The following is a 14,618-nucleotide window of genomic DNA, read 5'->3' as shown; positions in this document are numbered from 1 at the left end:
TATCTGACGTGATTTAGGGACGACAAGAAGAGTTTTGAACACATATGACTCATTTCATGAAAACAGAACAGTTAAAGTAAATTATGATAATAAGATAGTGACACATAGGTAGGTAGCAAAAATTATAAATTGCAGGTTGTGACAGATATTCACAAATCTTGCTCCCGGAAGAGCATACATTTGAAAAGGAATTGAGTACCAAGAACTGGGAATAAGCATGCTGATTTTTTAAGTAGACACATTGATACTATGATTGGAGTGTTAAAAGGAATGTTTTCCAAGATCATAGTTGGTTCTTTTACTATTAACTTATTTTCTATGAATTACAATGCCCGGTGCTCTCGATTTAATTCAAGAATTTGGTTCCCAGGTTCTGAGGCAATAAACGCTTCCAGTCAGTTAGAGGAGGTGATACTAAATGGCATGTGTCACCTCGATCGTTAGTTGACATGCCAATAAACAAGATCATTAAGGACAAGGCCAAATGCATGTAAGTTATTCCTGAATGTAAATATGCACATCATTGGCCACTTTTATATCAAAACGGACGATTAAGAGATTTCATACAAGAGATTATCTATTGGCCTAGAGACAGCAGTTGTGTAAAGGATACAGGAAAAAATGTGATTTTTCGGTGAAAAGATTTAGAATGATTGCTTTATTTATCAGATTAGAGAACGATCGCCAAGAGCGCCGTTGAGAGTGCTGGTGTTTGAGAAAACAATGTGATGAGATCTTTGGCAAAAGGTGAAAAAAAAACGTCAAAGAAGAACATCGCCGGCTTTAATCGTTGGAAGTCATTTATTGATGAACATGTTTTGTATATTTAACATTTCTTATTTACGTTAATAGTAAACAGTCTTCACCAAGTGTATTGAAGTCCATAATTATTCTATGAAATTGGCTAACGAATTAAACGTTTACATAGATCATATTAGAAATTCTTTCATAACGTTTCTATTAGAATTTTACATGTTTTAGTGACTTATTACAAATTAGGGATTTGACTATCATAATTGCATCTTATGCAGGTTTTTTTACTTTTTGACGATTTAAGTTCAATTACTCGTAAGGACATTAAGATAAAGCAAAACTGATGAGTATAACCAGGGTAACTAGATTTTAATTTCTAAAGGGAGGTCTCAAGCATGTCGCCTTTTAATCTACCAGCTTTTTTTGGTTTATCTGGTCTGGACGTGCATTCTGATCACTTTCTTTTCAGACCCATAATTATATCAGTAGGTGCATCCAAGTTAATTAAAAAAAACCTAGAAACTTAGTTATACAGTGTCCAGTCAAATTATCGTGAAAAAATGGTAAAACGGGTTTCTCCTCAACGAAACATAGGTTTAAACTCATTGCATTTAGGAGGTGATTCGACTGCAGCTAAGTCAGATGTTAATTAGAGATGTATAAAGAGGCATGAACGTTGGAGACGGGTTCGTTGCAGATTTGTTTGATAATAGCATTTCAGATTATTACAGATTATAGTCATATCATTTTATCGTTTCAGCCCTTGCTTTGAGTTAGCTAGTCTTGTGGGCAAACGGCAATTGTAAAATGTGTTTAAGGTATTTTATCCCTAATATTAATATAGTGTGTACTAATACATTTCCGCGTTTCGAAATATTGAGGATTTTTGTTTGTACTAAAGGTTCTTTCGTATATATGTATAGACACGTGATATAAACTGTAGTATCACGGGAGTGGTCAACAATTACGTACAGTTGACCAAATAAAGGAAATGACGTATTAAGAAAAGTCTTACGGTGTTCTGTAAACAAATGTATAACTTCATAAGTCGTCCAATATATACTGCTTAAACCCTCAGATTGATAGTTTGTTGTTTGCTTTACGCCGCATTAGCACTAATAGGCTATATCGCGGCGAGTGAATCTTCAGAGGTTAATATTAATTCTTGTAACGTGTAAGGCATGGAGATGTATTTGTTACAGATCAGCTCAATTATCTATATTAAAGGATCCTACACATTAATGCAAGATACAGTCACAAAAAATAATTATCTTTATAAGTACGTCTGAGTCAGTGACAACTCTAAAACAGATTTATCCATCGGATCACCAGCAATGATGGTGATACATGGCTGTGTACATTATGTATATACAACTCGTCTAAACATCAACCTAACAATGTTAGATCTGGAAATTTGCTTTCGCAAATTTTTTTGTTGTTCTTCCCTTGCCGGGATTCGAACCCATGCTACTGAGATATCGTGACACAAACCGCCTGCACCGTATCCATCCCGTTAGACCACACGACCACCTGGGCTTCACAAATAATAAAGCTTTCAATGGCCGAGTGTTACCTTTCCTCGTCAGTTTTAATCTAGCGTCGTACTACAGTACATGATATATAAGGCATGGAGATGTTATAGTTACAGATCAGCTCAATTATCTATAGTAAAGGATCCTACAATTTAATGCAAGATACAGTCACAGAATATAATTATATATATAAGTACGTCTGAGTCAGTGACAACTCTATAACAGATTTATCCATCGGATCACCAGCAATGATGGTGATACATGGCTGTGTCAATTATGTATACAGTGATGTTAGGGATCGAAACGGTATTTGGAAGGCCATATAAAGTACCCTCAATATATATATATATATATATATATATATATATATTCATTAAATAAAATAATAAAATAAGTTATCCTGAAGAGTCCCAATGGAAGGATGAAATCGATAGAATGGAACTGTTAACTTTTTACTTATTTTATTATTTTATTTAATGAATATATATATATCTGCACATGTGAAAATTATTTTTGACGCCTATATATATATACAACTCGTCTAAACATCAACCCAACAATGTTATATATATATCGGTATATTTTTTTTTATAGATGTAAGCACTCTTTTGTCTAGTTGTAATACAAAAACAAATATCGTTTCAATCTCTCAGCTCCTGAAAAAACTATCAGAAAGGGATGCATCATGTGCATGTAAGATGTGCAAAAAAAAAGGTAGTTAAACTTGTTTTCCAACTCACTTGTTATATAATTGAAAACACGATTTGTTTGCACTATTAAAGTTTGAAGACCCTAATGCAATGAATACAATATTTTATTACTTTTAAAATAAATATTTAATACCGGAAAGTTGTATTTAATGACAACCTTTACTTGAAAGGAGCATCATTTGTGTCTTACAGACAGCGACCATATACAATTGTATGTCAACATCACTGTTCGTCAAATATAAAGTACGCGGTACTATGATCATATTTATGACATAAATTGGGAAAACATCGTTCATGTGGGTGTTTTTTTTTATGTAAAGATAAATTTCAACAACGTTAAGACTGGCCCAAATAAGTATTTAGTTCTATATCTGTGAAAATAAAGACTAACCTCATTGGTCAATTTACTTAGGCTGAAGTACATTTGATTCTCTCTCATTTTTTTAATACCCACTTAAGAGGGCGGACGTATCCTGACTGCTCAGGCCAGCGTTGATACTTTAATTCATAGTGTTTATTTCTTATTTTAAATGGCAAGAGGCCATATTATATTATAATGATAAGAGGTCAATAAAAATGGCATGGAGACATATGATATTAGCAGAACAAGAGGTCATATAATTGTAGAATGGCAATTGACTATATATGTTTTTTAAATAGACGAGAGGATTTTGGAAAATGGCGAAGGCCAAGGAGATTACATTTATTTGGTTATAGTAATTCTTATTTGAGAAAACAAGAGTTCTGGGGATTTAATAAAAGAACAATGGCTAGAGCCATGATGTATAAAACAGAGAATGATATTGATGATACACATGTTTTTATTTTCAAAGCAATATTTCTGCTTCACTCCAATTGTTCTAAAATAATATTTATTTTCGATCTTAAGAAGTCCTTTAAATCAAATATGGACTTGTTCATGGAATTATTTTGGTTAAAGGGTGTCATTTTTCAGTTTATTTCAATTAAAAAGGATGACTTAACACTGGTGATCATAAAAAAGTACCCTCTCACCCCCCTCCAAAAAAAATAAAAAATAAAAAAATTCATCAGTACATCAGATGCACTGGATATTTTATGTTTTAATTCTTTTTTAATGATTGGTTATAAGTACCTTTATACAACATGTATTCGATAATCAATATTGTGACGCATTTGTGTTTCATTTAAAAAGAATACAATCATACTCGGAGATAATTTATAGATCTGTAGTAATAATTTAATTCGTTCATCCATGACAGTCCTTCCTGTGTTTGTGTCTTGCAATTGTAGCATTAGATTAGATAGAACACAGACAGAATGGTCTGATATAATGTGTACGCGCACACATTATACATAAAACAGACGACTTAATCCTTGTGAAGCTTGTCTGGTTCAAAAGAGTTAAAACCATGTGATATTCAAGTTAGTTCGGAACTGTGTTGTTACTGTGTTGAAAAGAAGTATATACATATGTAAGGTATGCATTTATTTTAATATTATGACCCAATTCGTTGATAAACAGTTAAAATGGCATGTTCTTGCAAACATTCAACAGGAACACATGTTTTGTATTAAAATAATGATCCATTGTTTAACCAACGATTGTAGACTGTAAAGATGTAGTAGTTTAATTCAATATACGCGAAATAAAATACCAGAAAGATGTCAATTTACATGTATACATGTGTAGTAGGACATTACAGTTAAAGGTATGCTTGTGTACTTAAAAACATTATTGAAATTTTATCGATTTAAAATACGTATTATATAAAGAGAAAAATATAAAAGGTTTCATGGCTTGGTTGCTTAAATAAATCAAATAACCTGTCGAGTTACGCCTCAATTTGCAACTGGCTTTTCATATCTTAAACTTATTACATGGACCGATGGAGCTTGAACATAAACCAGTTATGTTCAATTGATTAATAGTCACTGTTATTGAAATTGCACACCGGTATAAGATGAATAAATTACCATTTTTATCATATATGGACAAAATTGGCATATTCATGCTTATGATATTTTTTGTGGGGTATAAATAAAGCAAATTATCAATTTCCAGTATTAGAGGAAAAAACCGTCTAACTAAAATACATGTACACATAACCGTGTTTTATAGAAAGTTTTTTTTTTGAATTTATTACATGTTCAAGTGCCACATATGCTTGACTCTCTTTATCTATCAAATTATTATTTTAAATTTTAGTGATAAAATATGACGTATGATGACACAAAAGCATTTAAACGAATTCTCCTATAAAACAGTTAGAAATTCAAGCAACTTTCTGCATTCTGTTTGGCGTCATAATCAAAAGTGTGACATTGAAGCTAATGTGTATCGTGATTACATGAAAAACAAAATTGGAAAATTCAACTTTGTTAATGATTTTTTGAGTAAAAGTTGGAAGAAAACTTCTGAATTATCTCATGAGCAAGTAATTTGCATTCACGAAGACAACAAGATAAAGGCATTCGAAGGTAAATCCCGATTTATTAGAAAAGATCTTGGACATGATGGAAAAAAATGCAGGACCAAAAAAATGTTCGATTCACCATTTACAGATATGGAAGTCACAGATGAATTCTTAGATTGTTTGCAAATAGCTAAAGGTATGTGTTTTTTCTTTTGTAATGATACAGTAGGAAACTTTACTCAAGGTGCTAAGTGATTGCCATAGAATTATATGATTTACATTTGTTTCTGCATATAAGAAATACATATATCATTCAAGATTGCACTCATATAATTGTAAATTAGGAAACAGGGAAAAGGTCATAATATTAGTTCATGATGAACAACAAAACGGTAGAAGAATACATCAAATGATTCACACAACACAACAGTAAAAGGTATACAGACAATATAGACGAAATATGAAATACTTTTATTTATCATATGTTAAGTAGTAAATGCAGTAGATTTGAATATTTGAAAAATAGCCTGCTGTTTAATCAATATCGTGCAACTTTGATGCGCACCCTTTATCACACCCTTTAGCATACCCTTTATCATACCCTTTATCACACCCTACCCTTTATTGCACCCTTTATCACACCCCTACTTTTTTTTTACAGTTTTTACTTAATATGTAAGCTTTGAAATATTTTCCCTCAAAATAGGTCCTAAATAAACGGTCTTTCGGGCGGGACGCAATTTGTTGAAATACGTCATTGTTTGGCATGTGACGTCACGCACGTCAAGTTTTCATATTTATTAGTACACTAAATGCATCTATAAAACATACCAAACACACAAAAAAATACAATAAACAAAATATTTTTAAAACAACAGCTTGCAAATTATAAGGTAACCCAAGTGCTTCGGATAAGTAATTGAGCAGTTCTTTTAATGCTTTTTAAACAAAACAAAGGTAGAACGGAAAGCTGTTACCCAGTGCCGTATCATCCTAAAGGCCCTTGGGCTGATATTGATGTCTCGGGATGATACGACACATGATACGGATTTTTCCATGTATTATTCTCTATATAATGCAATTTCATAATATCATTTAAATATAGGATCAAAGGGAATTTGTCACTTTTAGCCCCTAGTCAAATCAGACATTAGAGATAACAAATTTGGTCTTCAACGAAACCCAAACAAAGACTACTCAGTATAACAACCAGAGTACAAAAGAAATGAGAACAAGCTCTCATTTTTACGATACCTCATTTTTTATTCGCCAATGTCTTTTGAACTACACATGCATTGATTGAGTTTTTGATCGATGGAGAATTCAAGTTTTGAAACGTGTATTCTCGTGTTCCCATACACATATCATACGTTCATAACATCTTTTTATGCATTATCCTTCGATCCGACTGGTACTAAGCAAACAGTTTTTGTTTAATACATTTATTATTATAATAAGCAAATATAAATTGAGTTTATCAATTTTGTGCAGCGTATATTTGTATCAAATGTGTACAGATTTTTTGGATTTTTTTCTATTTTGAGAAAATACTACTATAATATAAAAAAGAAGATATGATTGTCAATGGTACAAACCTCCACAAGAAACAAAATGACACAGAAATGACCAATTTTAGGTTACCGTACACCATTCAACAATGAGCAAATCCATACCGCGTAGACAGCTATTATTGGCTTCGACATGACAAATGTCAAACAGTTCAAACGAGAAAACTATCGGCCTAATAATGTTCAAACAAATAAACGAAAAATAAACAGTATTTAGCACATCAATAAACGACAACCACTGAATTGTAGGCTCCTGACTTGGGATAGGCAGATACATACATAATGTGGTTGGATTAAACATGTCAACAAAGATCCTTACACTCACCTTAACCTCGGACAGTGGTGTTACAGTACAACATATGAACGAACTATAAAAAAACGTTTATAAAGGCAAATGTTCGCACCTGTCCTAAGTCTGAAATCTGATGTACAGTAGTTGTCGTTTGTTTATGTAATTTATACGTGTTGCTCGATTCACGTTTATTTATATAGATTAGACCGTTGATTTTTCAGTTTGAATGGTTTGACACTAGTCTAGTAATTTTAGGGCCCTTTATAGCTTGTTCGGTGTGAGCCAAGGCTCCGTGTTGAAGTCCGTACATTGACCTATTATGATTTACTTTTATAAATTGTTATTTGGATGAAGAGTTGTCTCATTGGCACTGATACCACATCTTCCTATATCGATTAACTCATTTTTGTACAAATAGAAACACATCAGTTTAAAAACTCAGAGTGAATCGCATATCCCAACAACAAAAAGACACTAAGTACAGAACTGAGAGAACTTACAGTTACTAAAAGCTAATTCAAAGCCATTAACAACTAATAAAAAAAGTCATGCATCTAAGACTGAATTATCAATCAGTACACATTCATTATCCAATAAAATGTAAAGACTTGATTAACAGTCAGAGAAAAAACATGATCTTGTAAATTACCAAGATACAGGCATCGAACGATTGTAGATGATAGATCATGTACAAAATGTATATAACAATACTATTTTAATTGTTTGCTTTAAATTTACCGAAAAAAATCAATATTAGTACGAATAAAAAATATATTCAATGATCTAATTACAGTGTTGAATCGATAACCGTTTAAATTAAGTTTATTTAAAGGATCGATAAGTTTACCAGGATCGTTTCAAAATTTCAAGGCACGCAAATTAACATGTCCGTAAAAATGAGGGTGTTCTATCCCGTTTATATAAGTGTTCTACAGGAACAACTAAACTTCAAAACCAGATATTTATATGTGTGGATGAACTTAATATAAAAAAAGTAATTTATGGTAACGAAATCCCTCGCTTGATAATTTATTAGTGATTCATAGATTACGTTCATTAAAATCAAAACGTCCCAACAGCCATGGACATATTGTGAAATATAAACACCGTTAGCTGGTTTGTAAGTGTCTACTTAAGAATTAAGAATGAAAACGGTAAGAATTATAACTAAACAAATAAATAAACCAAGGACAAGTGTTCTTCTATTCGTACCAAATTAATCAAAATCAAATCGGAATTGGCTTTTCAACGTTTGTTTTTAATGAAATACACCTAGTAGTGTAAAATTATAGAAATAATTTATATATTATAACAGCTGTATAAAAGAGTTAAAAAATTATTTTTATTCGAATAAAGTTCTCAGAAGATAAAAAGAGATTTTAAGATTTATAAAGAAAATAAAGCACTTAACACCAAATTATCAGAATAAAAAATATGTTATTTATCATATGAAGCCAATCTGTAAATAAGTATCTGATGTATATTGTATATTGTTTCAAGTGCCATCTTTCGTGTGTATTTGCAATGTATAAATGTGTTGTTAGTATGGGTAAACATTTTTATTATAAGTATTGCACTGCTTTGTTTTTCTTTTGTCTGATTGAACATATTATTTAATGAGTATTGATAATAATATTACAATAATTCACAGTTGTTGAGAGATACTGTATATGTTGAAAAGGTAAAGATGTGTATTAAGGATACTGTTTCTGAGTTCTATCTTTAAAACAGTAGATATGACCAATTTCATGTACAATTTTATTGTAAAGATCAATTGTTTCTTGAAGTTCTGAAGATGAAAATCCGATCCTTGTCCATTACACACAGTATATTTAAATGAAAAGAAGAAAAAAAAATCTACTCTGAAACTTGAAAAAGATATACAAAATTTAGATATTATTATGAATACAACCCTTACTGAAGCTGTACAGACCAATTTAAATGATAAAAAAGTGGAGTTAGAATCCATGAGAGAGCAGAAGCTAGAGGGTTTACCATTACGGTCCCGGGCTAACTGGCATGAAAATAGTGGAAAATGTTCCAAATACCTTTTAAAATTAGAAAAGAGAAATCTTATAAAGAAGACAATGGTTGAAATGATTAGTGATTAGGGTAATCATATATCTTATCAATCCACGATTCTCTTAGAACAGCATATTTTTTATAAAAAAATGTATTCAAAGAGAAAAATTGATTGTTCAAGTGAAAGCTTTTTTTCTCACGATGTTGCCCTTACACAGGAACAACATGCATGACCAATGGTGACTTGATCTCCCCTGATTTGTTTGTTATTGGTGTAGAGTTATTATCGTTGAAACTTAAGACAACCCCCAAAATGCATGGAATCCTCATTAATGAAAAACAAACACTTTTAAGTCAGTATACAGATAAGACTTTTCTAACATTAGACATTAGACATGACTGCAAGAAAGCCTAAATTGTTTTGATTCTTTTTACATGTTACAATCTTTTGTGGTCAATCACAAATTTTAGACTTTTAGGAATTGATTTTTCGCTTGATTTAAAAAGTATTCTTGATATTGATTTCATTTGATTCATTTGTTAACTGCCCTGCCATATTTACCTCACTCACTATTAAATGGGCTGAGTGCTATGTTTTTTTAATTTCATTTGGAATGGTAAGACTGATAGAGTAAAGCATAGTACTCTTATTGCAGATTTTTCACAGGTAGGATTAAATATGGTGCATTTGCAGTCTTTCTGTACATATCTTAAATTACCTTGGGTACAGTGATTTTTTTCAAATTCAGAGGGTACTTGGCAGAATTTATTACTAACAGAACTAAAAAAGTTAGGTGGTGACAGAGTCTTTCCATTACAAAAGGATAAGATTAAAGAAATTTCTAATTGCTTAAAAAAATCCCCCATTTTGGATAGACATATTTGAATGTCTACACATGGCAAAGCCTTATACAAAGTTATGTGTTCCAGAAATTTGGATATTTTAAATAACTTTATACCAATATCTGAATACCCTGTTTATATGAAACAGAAGTTATATGGTATACAGTTTATAAGAAACATTGTAGATAGTCAAAATAAATCACTATTAACATTCCAACAAGTAAGACAAACACTTAATTTGGAAAATGTTTTGAGATACCAAAGTTTGTATCTAACATTCCAAAGTAAATAAAAAATACATCAAATATTATTGTGATTTTAACTTAGAAAATTTTGTTCCTTTTGATGCATTCTCTAAAAGGATCTTGGAAAATGAGAAGTTAAATTTTGTATACAGAGATCTTATATGCATACTCCCATATGAGAAATTTTTAAAATGGGAGGATGTAACAAATTCTGAAACCTCAGAATGATCTAAGTATTTTTCTCTTTTGAAAAGATGTTGTAGGGATACATATTTGAGGAATTTTCAATATAATATATTACATAGAATTATACCTACTTATACATTTTTATATAGAATTAAGCAAAAGGAAACAAGTCTATAGACCTTCTGTAGTGAGGAAGAGGAAACAATAGAACATTCATTTTATGATTGTAATGGTACATACAGTTTTTGGTTGTCAATTCTACAGAAAATTCAATTATTAGATGAGCAATTCAGCATTAGTGAGACGGAAATTTTAGAGTTTGTTTATAAATTTGTTAATTATTATAGCTAAAAAGTACATCTTTAGAAGAACGTTAAGACATATAGCTCCTAGTTTTAAATGACTTCAATCCAGAATAAAACAATACCAATCTAATGAATTTTATATTGCAAACAAAAATAATAGAGTAGCATCTTATGCAAGATTCTGGTCCCCACAACATACAATTTTTTCATGAATTATTATTATTTATACTTTAAATTATACTATAGTGAGCAGAAGACACCAAGGGGAGCATCAAGTCTAAGTGCATTATTTACAAATCGAGAAACAGAGACAACAACAAGATAAAAACAACAATCGGATTGAGTCTAAAAAACATTACACTTTATCAATTAACTCTTAGTTGTCAACCTGTATCCAGATATGTGTATATAATAAACAAGTGTCTGCTATTCCGAAATTTTTTCACGAGAGTAAAGTCTGAATTTAAAACCATAGTTGAAACTAAAACTACACATATATTATGAAAACATAACATGCCATGTTAACTTTGTTAAATTATTATTTCGAAGGGATACCGAAGTTTTGTGTGTGCGTTTATGTATCTTTCCGGACTAGTGAATACAACTTTGAGATAAAGTCTCAATTCAAAATTATGACCAAATAGAGTATAAGGAGGCTACAAAAATGTGACACTTGGAACTGCAGTTTGATATTTGGTAGAATAAAAGGGGAAATGATAACATAAGACTCTTACATAATGATAAAATGTGTAAGAATGTTTTGTTTTAATCTAAAAACCAGTTGTATTTGATTTTGAAAACCACTACAGAAATATTACTTTGTTGAAGAACTTGATCATACATATGGATCTTCCACGATCACACCTTTTTCATATCTTACTGGCAGTTAAGATTTTCAGGAGCCATGGTTCTTTCACAAATACATTCGTATTTCATTTTTGTTTCGTATATCTTTTTGTTTTTAAATCTTTAGACCAACAAAATTGAAAATCTTGATCATGTATAGTGTTTGCCGATTTTTAAGAATTGTCTTACATGTATGTATTATGTGTATTATTAATAATAACAGCTCGTGACTCAAAAACGAAACGTTTACTCCCTTTTTATTTCTTTTTCGTGTCGTGTTACAGGCATAATCCGTATGTGAAATTTAAAAACATTCGATGAAGTAGTTAAGGGTAAGTTAGATTTCAAGCATTTCGACTCAACAGAAACTAGACAATGTTTGATTTTTTTTGTGTAACCACATGTCCTTTGGGTATTCCGTGTGCATTGCATTTGCTGGTATGTCATAATGTATGTCAATATTATTGAATTGTCGAGTTTAGCTAATATGTATTTTTATTTAAATATTGACTGTTAAAACTTTGAATTAACATGCCAAATATATCGGGTCTCTTTCAAAAGACAACATGTCCTTGCCTGCTTAAGTATGTATTTTCAAAAATAATTGTAAAGGGGCACACTGCTATTTAATGCTGCTATTTAATGATATATCAAAAAACGACAAAGAAGTCTAGAATAATAAAAAAGCCTACATGAAAAGGGTTTTTGGTGAACTAACATTCGCCTCAGTTATTACTGTACACAATGCTTTTACCAATTAAGGATTGTTTTTAAAAAATTTCAACAAATATACCGATTCTTCTGAAATTTTCAATTTTTAGCGATATTAGCATGTAAAAGATGCCTTACTCGAGTTATCAAACCTTTTAAACATATTTGTATACGATGTTTAGCTAGGCCTTCTTTATGAATGACAGGAAAATTAGGGGAAAAAACAGGTTTTCCTTTGGCGTACAGAGTTGTGTACCCCTTAAATTGTTCTAAGATACATCTTCTCAAATGTTAAGACCTTTCGTCGGCAATTTGCATGTTTCCTTAACCATGTATGTCGTTTGTAATTATCAAACTGGTATTTTCTATTCATGAATAGCATAGTGTTTACGTTCGAATTGCCAAAAACTGTCCTTTTATTGGAATATAGCGCATTTTAATCAAATAATTCAACATGAACAAGGACATGAATAACATGCTGTTATCAAAATTGTGTTCTATGATTGATATTTTTTTTGAAGGTAAAAGAGAAGAGCGTATAGCTATACTGAAAAAGCAGTCAGAAATTTTCTTTCATTTTCTGTGTATTCATATTGGAACTGAGAGAACCGTAAAATTTCGTCGACTTTTACTAAATACATATGTTAATATACCCAAATCAGCGTATATCATTGGAAGTAAATCTGAAGGATTAAACATGCCTGGAAGTGATACTGATATGCTAAACATACAAACGCATTCAGCACGCGAAAAAGGAGACAATTCACATAACGGATCATTTCTTGACGCATATTACACATATGACTCATTGATGAGTAACGTATATCCCGGATATGTAATACTTGAAATAAATGATAATTCAGGAGAATTTGAATCGAGTCATGTCTATAAAAAATCAATTGAGGCGTCTTTAAAAAAATCAAGTTTTCAAGATCATGTAGTACATGGGCCAGCCCTTATGACTACCACACTTTCTGATGATTTCGATAAAGTTATAGCTGTACAAAGTGAAACATGGCCGATAATTGCAGATGAATGGATTCATCGAAAACGGAAATTTGGCTGGCCGTCTGGGGAAATGATTACTTCCATAATACAAAAAGGCTGTTTTATAGTTCCTGTTGGAAGTAGTAGAGATCACGATAACAACCATGACTGGAGATTATCGTTTTGTTTAGCAGAACAGGAGTTAATATCAACTTTCAATCATAGTCAGATGTTAGTGTATGGGGTCCTTAAACTTGTTTTGAAAGAAATTATAGACACACAGAATATTGCACAATTGATTTGTTCTTATATTTTGAAAACGGTCATGTTCTGGGTAATAGAGGGAACTAGTTCATCATATTGGATACCTCATAATATACTCCTCTGCCTAAATGTATGCATACGACGATTAATTCAGTTTGTGATTGAAGAAAATTGTCCGAACTATTTTGTAACAGGTAATAACATGTTCCATAAAAGATTTAATACTTCTAGTAGAGGAATATTGTTAAATGTTTTATGTGAAATTAATTGCAACGGGTGGCAATGGGTTCTACAAACTGAAACACTAAAAAAATTTCCGTACTATATTGCTAGTCAAGAATCAAACATAGAGATGATAAAATATACGTCTCACAAAAGGGAACACTTCGACATGTATGATTTACTATTGGAAATAGTTATACATTGTAGACAGAGGATTTCTTTGTTTATGTCCAGACACATTCGTTCAAATTTTAAATCTTTTTTATCAAATGTGTGCAAAGTGCCGATGATTAGACAAAAAACCATACCAGTGTTGTCCCATTTTATTGACACGAACAATCAAAAACTTGATAACAAAATAGTTGATGCATTACGTAAGTTTCAATGGCAACTGTTGATGATGGACTTTACAGATAACATCATAACTGGTAAACTATCACTAGCTTCTTGGTTACACATGCAAGGAAAACATAACGAATGTTCACAAATAACCGATGCTTGTCTGAAGAATATCGATTTATGTATGTGTCATGACGGAAAGAGGATAATGCGAATGGATTTATTTGAAAAAGTTTTAATCTGTACACGCGACTGCAACGACTTACATTATTTATCATCATACGAATTTATGGTTCCGGAAAATTCGTATTTAGTCGTGAGTGACTTATCAAGAGTACATTATATTAATGCCGAGTTTACAAACAAATATGTTTTTCATATTTATTATATGTGCCCA

This window comes from Mytilus galloprovincialis, chromosome 12, assembly GCF_965363235.1.
Source record: "Mytilus galloprovincialis chromosome 12, xbMytGall1.hap1.1, whole genome shotgun sequence".
NCBI classification, from domain to species: domain Eukaryota; kingdom Metazoa; phylum Mollusca; class Bivalvia; order Mytilida; family Mytilidae; genus Mytilus; species Mytilus galloprovincialis.
This window is presented reverse-complemented; position numbering follows the sequence as displayed.